Raw genomic sequence first — 15913 nt, 5'->3', positions numbered from 1 at the left:
ACGTAAAACCATACTCCAATGAAATATAACAACAAGCCTCGGATAAATACACTCTCTATTGATGACGACCATGGCAAACATTTGAAGGACAATGAATCGAGGGCATGCACCTGTAACGTCCGCTCCCTAAATGGGATTGGTGCAGATGCCCGGCTGGTTGATGTCCTCGTCAAAGCAAAATCTGACGTCACCGCCATCCAAGAAATGCGTTGGCCGAAGCAAGGAAGAAAGAAGATTAAAAATTGTGACATCTATTCAAGTAGCCATACGAATAAGCGCAGCTTCGGCGTCGGATTCGTGGGGGGAGGGAGACTTTGTCGCCAGGTGCTGGTGTTCACGCCTGTGGACGAGCGTCTCGCCGCTATGCGAATAAAAGCAAAATTTTTTAATATATCATTCGTCTGCGCCCATGCGCCGACAGAGGAGAAAGACGATGAGGTGAAAGACACTTTTTATGAACAATTAGAACGCACATACGAGCGCTGCCCCCGTCATGATATAAAAGTCGTGCTTGGCGACTTTAACGCCAGGGTGGGAAAAGAAGGTGTTTTTGGCCCTACAGTCGGAAAGCCCAGCCTACACAATGAAACTTCTCCTAACGGCCTGAGGCTGATTTACTTTTCCGGTGCTCGAAACATGGTCATATCCAGCACAAGGTTCATGCATAAAAAGATACATCAAGCTACATGGCTGTCTCCTGATCGAAATACTCGCAATCAGAACGATCACGTTGTGATAGAGGGACGGCATGCATCCAGTGTTTTAGATGTGCGCACGATCCAAGGACCTAACATCGACTCGGACCATTATCTCGTTGCTGCCAAAATACCCACCCGCCTTAACGCTGCTAAAACCAAGGAACAAAATACACAAGGAAAGCTAGACGTCGAAAAGCTTAAATCACAACAGACTGCCATTGATTTCGCAACTCGACTCTCACACCTGCTCTCTGAGAGCACAACTCATCCTGAAGGAATACAGGAGCAGTGGGAGCATATCTCCAAAGCACTTCGTACTGTCGAAGAGGAAAAAATTGGTTACCGGCGGTCACGAAAAAACAACTGGTACGATGAAGGATGCCGCGTTGCAACCGAAAGAAAAGACGCTGCCCACAGGGCTACGTTAAAAGCGAGCACGAAAAGAGGAGTGTGTGAACGCTATCGTGAGTTGAAAAGGGAAGCGAGACGCCTTTTGAGGAAGAAAATGGCGGAAGCAGAAAGGCGTGAGTGCGAGGAGCTTGAGCTGCTAGCCACCAGGAATAACGCCCGAAAATTTTACCAAAAAATACGGCGACAGACGGAAGGTTTTAAGACCGAGGCAAACTCCTGTATGAACGGCAAACGGCGACCTTGTAACTGATGTTCAGAGAGTGCTTAGATTATGGAGGGAACACTTCTCTGCTCTCCTAAATGGAGGCAGCAATTCACCGCGCAGAGATGAAGAACCCGATCCCGCAATAGATGATGATGGAATATATGTCCCCCCGCCCGATTATGACGAAGTTAGAATAGAAATAACCAGATTGAAAACCAACAAGGCCGTGGGCGCTGATGGATTGCCTGCATAGCTATTCAAGTGCGGCCGCGAGGAGTTGGTAAGGCGCATGCAGCAGCTTCTTAGCAAAATATGGCGGACGAATGCATGCCCTATGGTTGGAATCTAAGTGTTCTTTGCCCAGTCCACAAGAAGGGGGATACTGCAAAATGCACCAAATATCGTGGAATCAGCCTTCTTAATATCGTATATAAGGTCCTTTCAAGTGTATTGTGCGAAAGATTGAAGCCCACCGTGAACCGGCTGATGGGACCTCATCAGTGCGGCTTCAGACCTGGTAAATCTACCATCGATCAGATTTTCACAATGCGCCAAATCTTGGAAAAAAAACCGTGAAAAGAGAATCAACACACATCACCTCTTCGTCGACTTTATGTCTGAATTTGGTTTCCCCGCAAAATTTATACGGCTGTGCAAAATGACGTTGAGCAACACCATCAGCTCAGTTAGAATTGGGAAGGACCTATCCGAGCCGTTCGAAACTAAACGAGGTTTCAGACAGGGTGACCCCCTATCGTGCAATTTCTTTAATTTGATGGTGGAGAAAATTATACTAGCTGCAGAACTTAACCGCACTGGAATAATATTCTATAAAAGCGTGCAATTACTGGCATATGCTGATGACATTGATATCATCGGCCTAAACACCTGCGCTGTTAGTTCTGCTTGCTTCAAGCTGGATAAAATAAGCGGTAAAAATGGGTTTGGTGGTGAATGAGCACAAAAACTAAGTACCTGCTGCCATCGAGCAAAGAGTCAGCGCATACGCGCCTTGGCAACCACGCTACGGTTGGCAGCAATAATTTCGAAATAGTAAAAGACTTCGTTTATTTGGAAACCAGCATCAACACTAGCAACAACATCAGCACTGAAATCCACCGAAGAATCAATATTGCCAATAAATGTTACTTTGTGCTAGGTAGGCAATTGAAAAGTAAAGTCCTCTCTCGGCGAACGAAAATCATACTCTACAAGTCACTTATCGTACCCTTCCTGCTATATGGGGCAGAAGCATGGACCATGACAACAGCAGATGAAGCGGCTTTGGAAGTGTTCGAGAGAAAAGTTCTTCGAAAGAATTATGGACCTCTACGCGTTGGCAATGGCGAGTACCGAAGAAGATTTAATGATGAGCTGTATGAGCTATACGCAGACATCAACATAGTCCAGCGAATTAAAACGCAGCGGCAGCGCTGGCTAGGCCATGTTATGCGAATGAAAGATGATGCTCCGGCCAAGAAGTGTTTCTATCGGAACTCGCCTATGGAAGCAGAGGTAGAGGGCGGCCCCCACTCCGTTGGAAAGACCCGGTAGAAAACGATTTAAACTCCCCTGGTGTGACCAATTGGTGCCTGTTGGCGGAGCGAAGGAGCGCCTGGCGCGCCTTGTTGGACGGCCATAACCGTTTAGACGGTTAAGCGAAAATTAAGTAAGTAGGTATGTAATATATTGGTAAAATTTGCTATGTCTACATCGACGACATCATTGTGTTTGGAAAGGACATGAAAAACCATCTACAAAACATAGAAAAACTATTTTCAAGATTGCGCGAGGTTAATCTGAAGGTTAACTTGGAGAAGACGTGTTTCCTCGAAACTGAAGTCGAGTTCCTCTGATATATTATTAAACCCGAAGGTGTTCGCCCTGACCCAAAAAAGGTTGAGGCCATGAATTTAATTTTGCCCCCATATAGTTTGAAAGATTGGAAAAGTTTCCTAGGAATGACATCCTACTACAAGCCACTGACGAATTTAATCCGTGCAGAAAATGCACAGATTAAGGCTAATGCATCGAAAAAGGTACCAATAACACTTAACTCTTCAGCTTTGCAAGCCTTCAACGATTTGAAGAGGATGCTTACTTCTGCAGATGTCCTCGCTTTCCCAGACTTTGAGAAGCCTTTTAATCTTACAACTGATGCTTCGGACTATGCAATTGGCGCTGTCCTGTCCCAGGGGCACATAGGCAAAGACAAGCCCATAGAATTTACTTATCGTTCGTTAAACAAGACGGAGGAGAATTACGCGGCAAATGAAAAGGAGAGGCTCGCTATCGTTTGGGCTCTTGATAATCTAAGAACGTATTTGTATGGGGCGAAAAAAATCAGAATATACACTGACCACCAGCCTTTAACCTTTTTCTTGAGTTTTCGAAACTACAACGCCAAGCTGAAGCGCTGGAAAGCTCGCATTGAGGAATATAATTGCAAAATCGTATACAAACCAGGTAAATCAAATTTAGTCGCTGACGCCCTTTCACGACTCAAAACTGAGTGTAACACATTGACTGATTCTGTTATCGCTCAGCCTCCTTCTGTCTTACGACAAGATACTCATGCAAATGCTGAGGATAATGTAGGGTCTGAAGTTGACTCAGCAACAATGCGTTCTGCTGATCAGTACAGTTCGGATTTAAGTCCACATGTAGAGGCCCCACTTAACGTGTTTAGAAATCAAATAGTTTTCAGGGACGGGGATCGCCCTCAATGCCTCGAACATCCCCATCCAGGTTATAGTAGACATTACGTCTCATTTCTCGAATCCGACAACGCCTCGTTGGTTTCTATTTTGATAGAATATCTCAATCCTAATGTGATAAACGGAATAAAAATTCCCGAAAGATTCCTTGCCTCTTTACACGATGTTTATGTAAATCACTTCCAAAGGTACCGAATCAGGATAACACAAAGAATCGTAGAAGATGTTACGGTACCTGATAGAAGTTTTGAGATAATTGAGAGGGAACACAAGCCAGCCCATTGAAACCCGCGCGAAAATAGGGTGCAAATTCTCGAACAATATTACTTCCCGGCAATGGCCAGACAAATCAGGGAATATTCCACCAATGCGACACCTGCAAACTAAATAAATACGATAGGCATCCATCGAAACCCTTCCTTCAGCCCACACCGATTCCGAGCTGCGAGATTCTGCATAAAAACATCTTCGAGATAGAAAAACAAAAATACCTTAGCGCAATAGATAATTTTCAAAATTCGCTAAGCTATTTGCGATAAAGAACAAGTCTTCAATACACATTCGAAAAAGCTTACTGATCTCCTGCACTATTTCTCAGTATCAAAAATATTGGTCATGGACAACGAAAGAGGTTTTCAACTCCTCTTAAACTATGTCCACTCACTAGGTATATTTAATCGTAAATATACCGCTGCATTTCTGTTGAATTTAATAGATTAACTCCGAAGGAATGCGTCTCGATAACAGTGGACCGGTACAAAAATACCGTTCACTCTGTTATTAAGCGAAAGCCAGCAAACGTACTCCTTAACAGGACTTCTAGAGTCAATTAACAGGGATTGGTGGACTTCAGACAGAAAACGCATGAAGACGTTAAAGCATTATTAGAAGGGGAGCAGGAGGTCAAGAACGCTAGGTTGAACAATCAACGTTCTACCCCACGCATCTTCAGTGCAGAAGACAAATTATTTATTGCAAATAAACAGATAAAGGCTAAGCAAAAGCCGCTGTACAAAGAAGAAGCTGTTACTGAAAACAGAAACGTAACTACTGTTACTGAAAATGGGAAAAAATTCCACAAGACTGACGTAAAAACGTCTGAGATAACATTGGTCACAAGGCAAATCTCATGCTTAGATCATTTAGTGCTAGGGCTTTGGGTGTAAATTATTTTGTAGCCGTTCCAATCAGAGATTGGTTCAATTCCAAATAACTCGTTGGTTCGAATGATGACGTTCGGTATGGTTCAACTCCACCGTAAGGTCTTTGCTTTAATTAACGTGAAGCTACTCGTGCCAATAGTAGGATTTGCAATCATCAACGCTTCTGGTTAAAAGGGATCACCACGACCCTTTCGTCAGCTGAGAAATCGCCTATATTCCGATGCAAAGTAAAATTTTTTTAATACAATATACGCTTTGCCCAAAAAAAATATAAAAAAAAATAAAAAGATAAAAAACAATCTTACAGTCATTGGGCTGGTAAATAAACCCGCATATAGCGGCAATACGTAAAACGCATAAAAGCGTTCATTAAAATAAAGGAAAAAATATAAAAAAGAAAAAACAGAAAAAAAAGAAAATAGAAAAGAGAAACAACTAACATACTAACAACTAACACCAAACAAAGAGCGAAGTCATTTCGTTACACTGCTTCGCTGCACCCAAAAAAACAAAAAAAAAACCTTAAAAATCCCTCAAAAATAAAATCAAAATCTAATTGTTCTTACCAACTACTAATACCAACTTTCCTTTCCAATTCTTCCACCCGTGCAATTCAAGTAGTATAAAAATCCTAAAATAATGATAGTTATAATTTTTCATAGCTTAAATCGATTCACTGTATGAATGAATGAATGTGTAAAATCCTATAGATTATTTTACATATCTTTAATCGACTCACTGTATGAATGAATGAATGTGTAAAATCCTATAGATTAGAAACTTAATATTAAAATTAAAATATGTGTATGGGGTAAAGGTATGGGAAATTAACTCAATGAAAATAGATTAATGTCTTTATTTAATTAGTAGCATCTGCCTCTGCGCAACTGTACACTCGTACGATATATTCGAGATAGACTCACGACTAGCTACCATACAAGATGGATACGCATTAGGGAGGGCTGATTTTAAAATCGCTCATTGCTCTGTGAGAATCGTATTCTAGGGATCAAAATAAGAAACTTTACCGAAGGAACCATACCTCTAAAACGAATTCTGATGACCCCCAATTTGGGTCGAACTTTTGGGTAGGGGCAATTTCAATTCTACCTGCTGTGTCTTGTGGTGGCTTAAAGAAAACAACACAAGCAATTTTACGATCTGCAATTGTGTCACAGTGATACCTTCATTTTTCAAAACGGTTGAATAAAAAACCCACACAACTATGTTTACGACATGCAAATGCATCACAGTGATGCCTTGGTTTTAAAAGGGGGTTGTAAAAACGCCAATTTCTAATAATTTTTTTAAATTTCTTTTCTATTACTAAGTTAAATTCATTTTTTCATTTACATATGTTCTGACTAAATAAATTTCTAAAGAGAAAAAGAAAAAAACATAGGCATTTCAAAGTGGGATTTTTCAAAATTTGCCCCTACGACGCAAAGGGGGGGACATCAGAATTCGTTTTAGAGTTATGCTTCCTTCGGCAAAGTTTCTTATTTTGATCCCTAGAATATGATTTTCACAGATCAATGGGCGATTTTTTTGCCTCCCCACAAATCGACCCGGCTTAATACGCATGGATCATTGATGGGCACTTCAAACTTATTCAAACCATTGATCTGCATCGATATTACTTGGCAACAACCAAACTAGAGCAAACACTTAAAACGCTTAATGAACCAACATCATGGACAGAGGTACTATCATTCCAGATTTAATCACCTCATCGCACGAGCAAACATCCAAGGTGGTCATCGAATAGATCTGCGATACAAGTAAATTCTGACCAACAAATTCGAGACATATCGCATTAGAGATTATTGCCTGCAATTATCTTCAGCTATAATCTGCGATAGTTAATCTTTGGATTTGTTACCAGAAACTGGGTGCCTGGCACGCCTTATCAAGGGTGGAAACACAAGTTGTACCTATTCCACATACAATGAATCCACGGTAGAAGTCATTAAGGAGGATACAATATTCCTCGACAATTTCATCGGCGCCGTAGGCTCAGGTAAAGATATTGTCTTTCTTAATGGTTCTCCTATCCTTTAGATGTACAACGAGACCATTATAATAAACAACAAAAGCATTACGAATCGGAGCATCGCATTAAACCTCAACCTTGTACACGATATATAAAACTGCAATATAAAACGACAATATAAAACTGCTTAAATACCTTAAGGACAAGACCAACTGGGTTGCGCTTTCTGAAGGATCAGGGTTATTGCTATTTATGCAATTCATTTGGTGCATTTGGAGGAAGATCACAGCAAAGATACTCTTACCTGAAATAAACATTGCAAATTGGCTAAGTCGAAGAAGTCAAAATCCTTCCTTGCCAGCTAATCCGCTAGACGCAGATCTTTAAAGGGGGAGGAGTTAACACGCTGGCGGCACCCAATATGTTGGAATCCCACAATCTGAAGTTTACATGTGCCGCTGTGTCAGCATAATTATTCTTCCCACAGGCCCATAGCCCACCTTCCGCTGTGTCGGCATAATTATTCTTCCCACAGTCTGCTGTGTTAGCTGTGTTAGCATAATTATTGTAAGCAGTATAATTGCAACCTAACACCTGTTGCAAGGACAAGCGCATTTCACCATAACGCGCAGTAGCATATTAGTACCTCTGGCTAACATTAATTGGAGACGCAATGCGCTAGACGTTCTAATTCACACGAGTTCCCATTCATGCAATGCACGAAGCCCGTGGGAAGTTAAGGCGAAGGTAGCTTGCATGCTGACGGCGCATATGTCTGGCGACAGAATGTAGCTGCACGAAATGTTATAAAAGGAAGCAGCAGTCCACGCGGAGGCCAGTTGCCTCGGAGTTCTCCTACTAATTAATTTCATAGTCTATTATTAAATAGTGAATAAATAACCCTGTCAAAACTTTAACTTGAAAAGCTCTTCTTGTTTTTTGTATCCAGGGCAAATTGGCCCTTTAATTTTTTTAGTGTAAGGATCTTTGATCCTTTAAGTTATATATATACTTCAAGCCCCGGCAGGCGTTGTCCTGCCCTAAATTTGGCCGATCTGCATACATTTTAATAAGCTTTTTCCGTCTGACTCTGCCCTCCCCGCCTCTTCACCTTTTCCTAATCCTTTTATTCACTCCTCCCTCCGTCTTTTTCGCTTCATCTATCTCCATTTTCGTCTCATTCTATCTCTTTCTCAATCTCCTTCTCACTTTTCTCTTCTCTCAATTTCTTCTCATTCTTCTGCATCCCTTATTGCCTGTCCCAGAGGGTGGTATGTATTTTATTCCAGTCCCAGTCCCAGTCCCACTCCGAGTCTCAGTCCGTCTCTGGATAATATATTACTCTGTTCTAAAGCACTCATCAACAGCCTTCATTTGATATCCATATTCTATACACACCTTCTAGGGGTACCCAGGTCCAAGTTTTGTGCTATATCTCGAGACCCGAGTCACCCAGGGGTATGAAAATTACCCTCTACTGAAGCACTCATCAACAGCTTTCATTTGATATCCATATTCTATACACACTTTCTAGGGGTACCAGGTCCAAGTTTTGTCCTATATCTCGAAATCCGAGTCACCCAGGGGTATGAAAATTACCCTACTAAAGCACTCATCAACAGCTTTCATTTTATATCTATATTCGATAAACATTCTAGGGGTACCCAGGTCCACGTTTTGGCCTATATCTCGAGACCCTAGTCACCCAGGGGTATGAAAATTACCCTCTACTAAAGCACTCATCAACACCTTTCATTTGATATCCATACTCTATAAACACAAGGTTTTTTTCATGACCTCCTAAAAAAATTTTTAGCCGTCATTTTTGGTTCGGAAAAATGAAAATTTTACAATCAAATGAAAATTTTTTAGAGGGTCATGACAAAAACCTTAAAAATCAAAGCCAAAAAAAATTAAAAAAATCTAATTTCGCAGGCTCGAAAATTATTTTTTTGGGGATGCGTATGGGAACTTCTTCCTGAGCCCAAATCCTATAGAAAAATCGATGACGCGATATCGGTTAATAAATCGACCCAGTCTAATATATATACACTCATAAATAACCCTCCGATCTAAAGATCTGGATCTTTATTACATAACCAATGGAAAAAATCCCACCTGTTTGCGCACTGGTACGAAAAAGTACAGCCTCTTCCAAAAACCTTAGTCGGTTTGACTAATAATTGCACAAACGGCAAATAAATTGCCCAATCTTACTCCAACGGATCATTTCATTGCCCGGTTCAATATATGTACCCAAAAAGTGCTCCATATATGTACATATCTACTTAAATAAAAATATATACGTAATATATGTATACAGGCAGGCCCGCCAGAGAAAATCCGGGCCCGGGGGGCAAAAAAATCCGGGCCCCTATACCAATATAAACATATTCTCAAAATCAAAATCACCATCTTTTACATATTTATAAGCATTTGTATAAGGGTTGGGCCTGTAAACTGTTTACATTATTTACAGCAATTGTTTACATGTAAACAATGTAATTATTTACAAGCTAATTGTTTACGTAAACAATTCATTTTTGTAAACAAATCATTTTTTTATGAGTCAGAAACAATCTACTACTAATTAAGCATTTTCATTATTTTTCAAACATTTTTCCCAGCTTGTAAAAAAATAATAACAAAATACGCTTTAATATTTAGTATTTTAATATTTTTTATTCCTTTTCACTGTCCGATTCTTCATTGTTTTGGTCAATTTTCATTTTATAATAAATAAGAAGTAACTTTTTGGACCTTTCAAATCGATCTGTTTGACTTGACAGTTTACAATATAAGTTGAAATGACATATGCTGGTAAATGTTTACAATTGTTTACATTATTTACAATTGTTTACAATTATTTACAATGAAAGTGTAAACAATCCAAAAAAGTGGTAAACGCGAAACCCTGATTTGTAAATACATGTGTATTTAAGCCTATACATTATACTGGGTCGATTTATTAACCTATATCGCGCCATCGATTTTTCGGTAGGATTTGGGCTCAGGAAAAAAAGTTCCACTACGCATACCCAAAAAAAAATTTTCGAGCCTGCAAAAAAAAAATAGCGAAAGCGTAAATTTTTAGACCAAAACATTCCCCAAAACCCAAAAAAAAATTTTTTTTTTTTTCAAAAACCGTTGTAAAAACGTTATATTGCATTAATTGTATGAAATAAATTTCTTTCATTTGCAATACAAACATTTTTTGGTAGTAATTTGGTATATTAAAATAGTTTAATTAACACAAGTGGGCTTTCCTGGCCTTAACAGCTGCGAAATTATATATGATAGTGTAAAAATCCAACTGTGAACTGCTGGTGCTTCAATACAGAGCATGCCAAGTCCTGTAAGGCGTTCTTGAGTTGAACACGTTCGATGGAAGTTCTTTATCCTTGCAAGAACACTGAAGGAACATTCAGCACTAGCTACTGTAACAAGTATGGTGCAAAAAATACGTAGAGCAACGCAAATGTTAGGAAAATTTTTAGCTAGTTTTAGAGCACAGATAGCATTCAACAATTAAAATGGTGACAGATTTTCGTTAAAATTTGCTTAGTAAATGTGCTTCAAGTGGATCATTTCATCTCCTAAACTATCGGAAACGTCTGAATTGTATTTTCTGACAAATTGAACGGCATTTTCTCGTATTGAAACCTCATCCATGTATCCAAATTGCCACAAAAAATAAAAGGTGTTCTTCAAATTTTTCATGACAGCAAATTGTTCGGCAATACCTGCAATAACCAAATCAACTATCACTAAAAAGGTGTTGTTTTTAAAATCAGTCTCGTGATCGTTGTTGATCGACTCCTTCTCTACACATTCATAAAAATGTCTTTAGCTATTCCTTTTTCGAACGTCAGGAAAGCAAAATTTTAGCTTCGCAAGCTTCGTTTGTTTTCGGCGTATCGCTGTTTACATACAAACATGTATATCGCTGTATAAGAATTTTCATCATACCAAATTTTGCAACAGAAAACGAATTAAACTTTATGCTACAAAGCCGACGCCAAAAACCAACAACACCTTATGCGGCGTGCAGACACGTTAAGAGATTTATAAAATTTGTTGAAATTTAAAATGATTGCTATCTACGATTTATTTTCTGTAAGCAAAAAGCTTGGGTGGCATTTTGAGATTCCCGGCCTTTCCAAAGCCCAGGCCCGGGGTAAATTACCCACTCAGCCGCCCCCTCGTCGGACCTGTATACAGAGCCGTAGAGAGAAAATCCGGCCCGGGACTAAACAATTTACGGGCCCCCTATAAAAAAATCCACTAATACATTTGATTAACTTGAATTAATGATGTCTCATTTATATATCACTAGCCTTTACCCGCGGCCCCGTCCGCAAGGAGAAATTTAAATATGTCGGCAAACCATCAAGAAATTATGCCGAAAGGGTCCGCAAATGATCCCGAAATAAAACAGAAAAAGTCACTAAATGACCCCTAGAGGATCCCCAAATGATCCCCCGAAAAGGTCCCGAAATAACCCCGACGGGATCCCGGACAAATCCCGAAAACCATCCAGAAATGATGGCGGAAGGGATCCCAAATGATTCCGAAAAAGTCCCGCAATGATTCCGACAGGATCCCGAACGGATACCGAAAATCATCCAGAAGTGATGCCCGAAAGGTCCTCAAATGATCACCTAATAGTCCCAAAATCACCCTGATGGCATCCCGGACTGATCCCGAAATCCATCCAGAAATGATCTTGGGAAGGTCCCAAAATGATCCCGAAATAGTCTCGGAAAAGTCCAGAAATTACCCTGACGGGTTCTCGGACGAATCCTGAAAGCCATCCTTAAATGATCCGGAAAAAGTCCCGAAATGACCCTGACGGGACCCCGAAAGGATCCCGAAGACTATCCAGAAATGATGTCGGAAAGGTCCTCAAATTATCTCCTAATAGTTCCGAAAAGACCTTGACGGGATCCTGGACGGATCCCGTAAACCATCCAGAAATGATCCCGATATAGTCCCGAAGAAGTCCCGAAATGACCCTGACGGGATCTCGAACGCATCCCTAAATGATCCTGACGGGATCCCGGACAGATCCCGAAATCCATCCAGAAATGATCTAGGGAGGGACCCCAAATGATCCCGAAAAAGACCCGCAATGATTCCGCCGGGATCCTGAACGGATGCCGAAAACCATCCAGAAGTGATGCCCGAAAGGTCCTCAAATTATCACCTAATAGTCCCAAAATGACCCTGATGGCATCCCGGACTGATCCCGAAATCCATCCAGAAATGATCTTGGGAAGGTCCCAAAATGATCCCGAAATAGTCTCGGAAAAGTTCAGAAATTACCCTGACGGGTTCTCGGACGAATCCTGAAAGCCATCCTTAAATGTACCCGAAAAAGTCCCGAAATGACCCTGACGGGACCCCGAAAGGATCCCGAAGACTATCCAGAAATGATGTCGGAAAGGTCCTCAAATGATCTCCTAATAGTTCCGAAAAGACCCTGACGGGATCCCGAACGGATCCCGACAACTATCTAGAAATGATACCGAAAGGGCCCGCAAATGATCCTGTATTAGTCGAGAAAAAGTCCCGAAATGACCCCGACGGGATGCCGGACGAATCCCAAAAAACATACAGAAATGATGCGGGAAGGGACCCCAAATGATCCCAAAAAAGTCCCGCAATTATTCCGACGGGATCCTGAACGGATACCGAAAACCATGCAGAAGTGATGCCGGAAAGGTCCTCAAATGATCACCTAATAGTCCCAAAATGACCCTGACGGCATCCCGAACAGATCCCGAAATGATCTTGGGAAGGTCCCAAAATAATCCCGAAATAGTCTCGGAAAAGTCCAGAAATTACCCCGACGGGATCCCGGACGAAACCTGAAAACCAATCTTAAATGTTGCCGAAAAAGTCCCGAAAACTATCCAGAAATGATGTCGGAAGAGCCCCCAAATGATCCCGAAAAAGTCCCCAAATGACCCCGACGAGATCCCGGACGGATCCCGAAAACGATCCAGAAATGATGCTTGAAGAGCCCCCAAATGATCCCGAAAAAGTCCCCAAATGACCCCGACGAGATACCGGACGGATCCCGAAAACTATCCAGAAATGATGCCGGAAGAGCCCCCAAATGATCCCGAAAAAGTCCTCAAATGAGCCCGACGAGATCCCGGACGGGTCCCATTCAGAAATGATGCCGAAAGGGTCCCAAAATGATCCCGAAATAGTCCCGAAATTACCCCGGCGGGATCCCGGACCGATCCCGAAAACCATCCAGAAAGGATCCCGGAAGGGTCTCGATATGACCCTTACGGGATTACAAATAAGGTGAAGCTAATTATAAAACCATGTTAATAAGGCAGCAGGCGCATTGGAGCGAATGAAAAGTTACATAGAAACATACAGGAAAAGCTAATAAAAGCGTGCTAATAGAAACAATTGAAGGAGGGCGGATGGCGGGTGTAGGAGGAGAGGAATACTGATCGTTCCTCCAAAATTGTCTAGATCTCGATCTGTATGTGCCAGATACCAAAAACTATTGATTTAGGAGAAAATTTATATTGAGTTATAACAACTTATAGATTTTACACCAGAGGGGGAGATAAAGGGGGGGAGGGCGGAGGGTGTCACTGCTTACTTTGTAAGCCCTCGACTTAGTTGACCCCTTCAGTCTGTGATATTGGTGAAGGCCAGTATACGTAAAGTTATAATGTGTAAAAATTATTAAAAAGTAATTGCTCGAAGGGGTCGTGGGACCCCCACCCCTCTTTCCATGTTCGAAAAAAATTTCGCTAGTAGACTACTGTCTGTGTCCCAAATTTCATCAAAATCCGTGTAGCCATTCTGGCGTGATTCAGTCGCAAAGACGAAAAAATATAAAAATTAAATTATAAGTGTTCCTAGGGGGCGGGGACCACGCCCCTTTTGAAAAACATATAGCTAGTAGATCCTTCTAGACTATTGGCTATATGTGTGCAAAATTTCATCCAAATCGGTTCAGCCGTTCTTGCGTGATTGAGTCACAAAAACAAACGTCTGGACAAACAACAGTGACAGGTATAGTGCAAAAGATACGTAAAGCAATACAAATGTTGAGGAAAATTGTATACAGATTTTGAACATAGATGGCGTCTAGCAATTTCAAAATTTGCTCGTAAATGTGTTTCAAGTGAATTTTTTCGCATTCTAAACATGTTCGACTTGTATTTTTCGACAAATTTTGCTGCGCTCGCCCGAACCATAGTTTCATTCATGTCTTCAAATTGCCACAAAAAGGAAAACGCCTCGCTCAAATTTCTCATAGCTGCAAATCGTTAAGTAATGCCAGTGATTACCGAATCAACGATCACCAGGAATGTATTGTTTTTAAAATCAGACTCTGAATCATCCGTAACCATCTCATTTAAATTATCTTCAGAATGTCTTTTGGGTTTTCTTTTTCGAATGTCCGGAAACTTTGGCGAGATGTTCAATTGAATAGCAATTCTTTTGCATTCGTTTAAAGTTGTTTCCCATTGGTTTCTGATCAACTTCAAATCGGGTAATAAGGCATCAAGATGTCGGACCTCAACATCTATGGTGGCGTATCTAGCTTGGAGGACCACGTTTCTTTCATTAATGGTAGTCACTATTTTGAACCAAATTGAGGACAGCAAGATACATTCGAACTTGTTGATGTACTTAAGAATGCCGGTAACATCTCCGTATGTTTGTGCAGTCAAATTCGGCTTTTTTGCTTTTGGCTGAAAGACTATGAAGAGAGCTCGGTACATTTTTTTTGAGGATGTCCCATCGTTGTGGAGTGCTGCTGAAAATAGCAAAACATATTTGTATAACTCCGAAGAAAGTAATTGCAGCTATGCAACATTCTGCAGCATCAACACCACATAAATTGAGACTGTGGGTTGTACAAGGCGAGTAATCAGCATTCGAGTTTTTGTCGAGAATGTGACGTAGTGCTCCGTTGTAAGCTCTTTTCATATTGGCGCCGTATTCATGCCCTTGTGCACGACAATCTTCTATCAAGTATGGCAAATTAGATCAGCGATTTTCTGGCCGGTTTTTTGGTTACAATTAACGAAAGCCAAAAACCGTTCATGAATTGTAAAATTTGTTGCTTTCGAATTGAAATGGAGTTAGCGCAAAATGAATGTAGTCAACGTGACTAGCATCAGGCATAGCATCAACGATAATAGCAAAATACTTGGCTTTCTTGCTTTGATCTAATATAGTTTCCCTCACGTAATTTGCACAAATTTCTATAAACTCGTTCTGAATGTCTGGGGAAAGATAGTGAACTTGAAAACGTTTTTGCTGCTGTTGTGAAATCCTAGCTTTCTCCAAATGCTCTCTAAGTATCGGATCATATTGGCTTATGAGATCTTATATGCCCAAAAAATTTCCATCGTTTCGTTCACCAAGATATATACTTTCGCCTTTGAAAGCTAGGCCTCTTTCACCCAAAAATAAAATAGTGTCCAAAATTCTATAATCTATGCTTTTTGCCGGCTCAAGGTCCAAATAAAAACACAAACGTTTCGTCTTTTTTGTCAATATATTTCGGCTACACTTCGGTAACCATCCTCAGGACACTATTAACAACATAAAAACATCACAATATAAAACAATGTACAACATAAAATTTTTTTTTTGTAAACCAAAAATCACATACATGATAAATATCCGATCCGTCTAATGTGTCTACTGTTGTCGCTTGCTCTCTAACAAATGCCTGG

At 40.7% G+C, this 15913-nt stretch overlaps 1 protein-coding gene across 11 annotated transcripts in view; it reads left to right on the top strand.

Moving 5' to 3' along the window:
• Nucleotides 1-15913, top strand: part of nvd (neverland) — a 2324292-nt gene that overhangs the window by 1847756 nt on the left and 460623 nt on the right. The window lies entirely within an intron of this gene.

This window comes from Eurosta solidaginis, chromosome 1 (assembly GCF_040869045.1).
Source record: "Eurosta solidaginis isolate ZX-2024a chromosome 1, ASM4086904v1, whole genome shotgun sequence".
Lineage (NCBI taxonomy): Eukaryota > Metazoa > Arthropoda > Insecta > Diptera > Tephritidae > Eurosta > Eurosta solidaginis.
The sequence above is the reverse complement of the archived record's forward strand: the minus strand, read 5'-3'. Positions and strand labels throughout refer to the sequence as shown.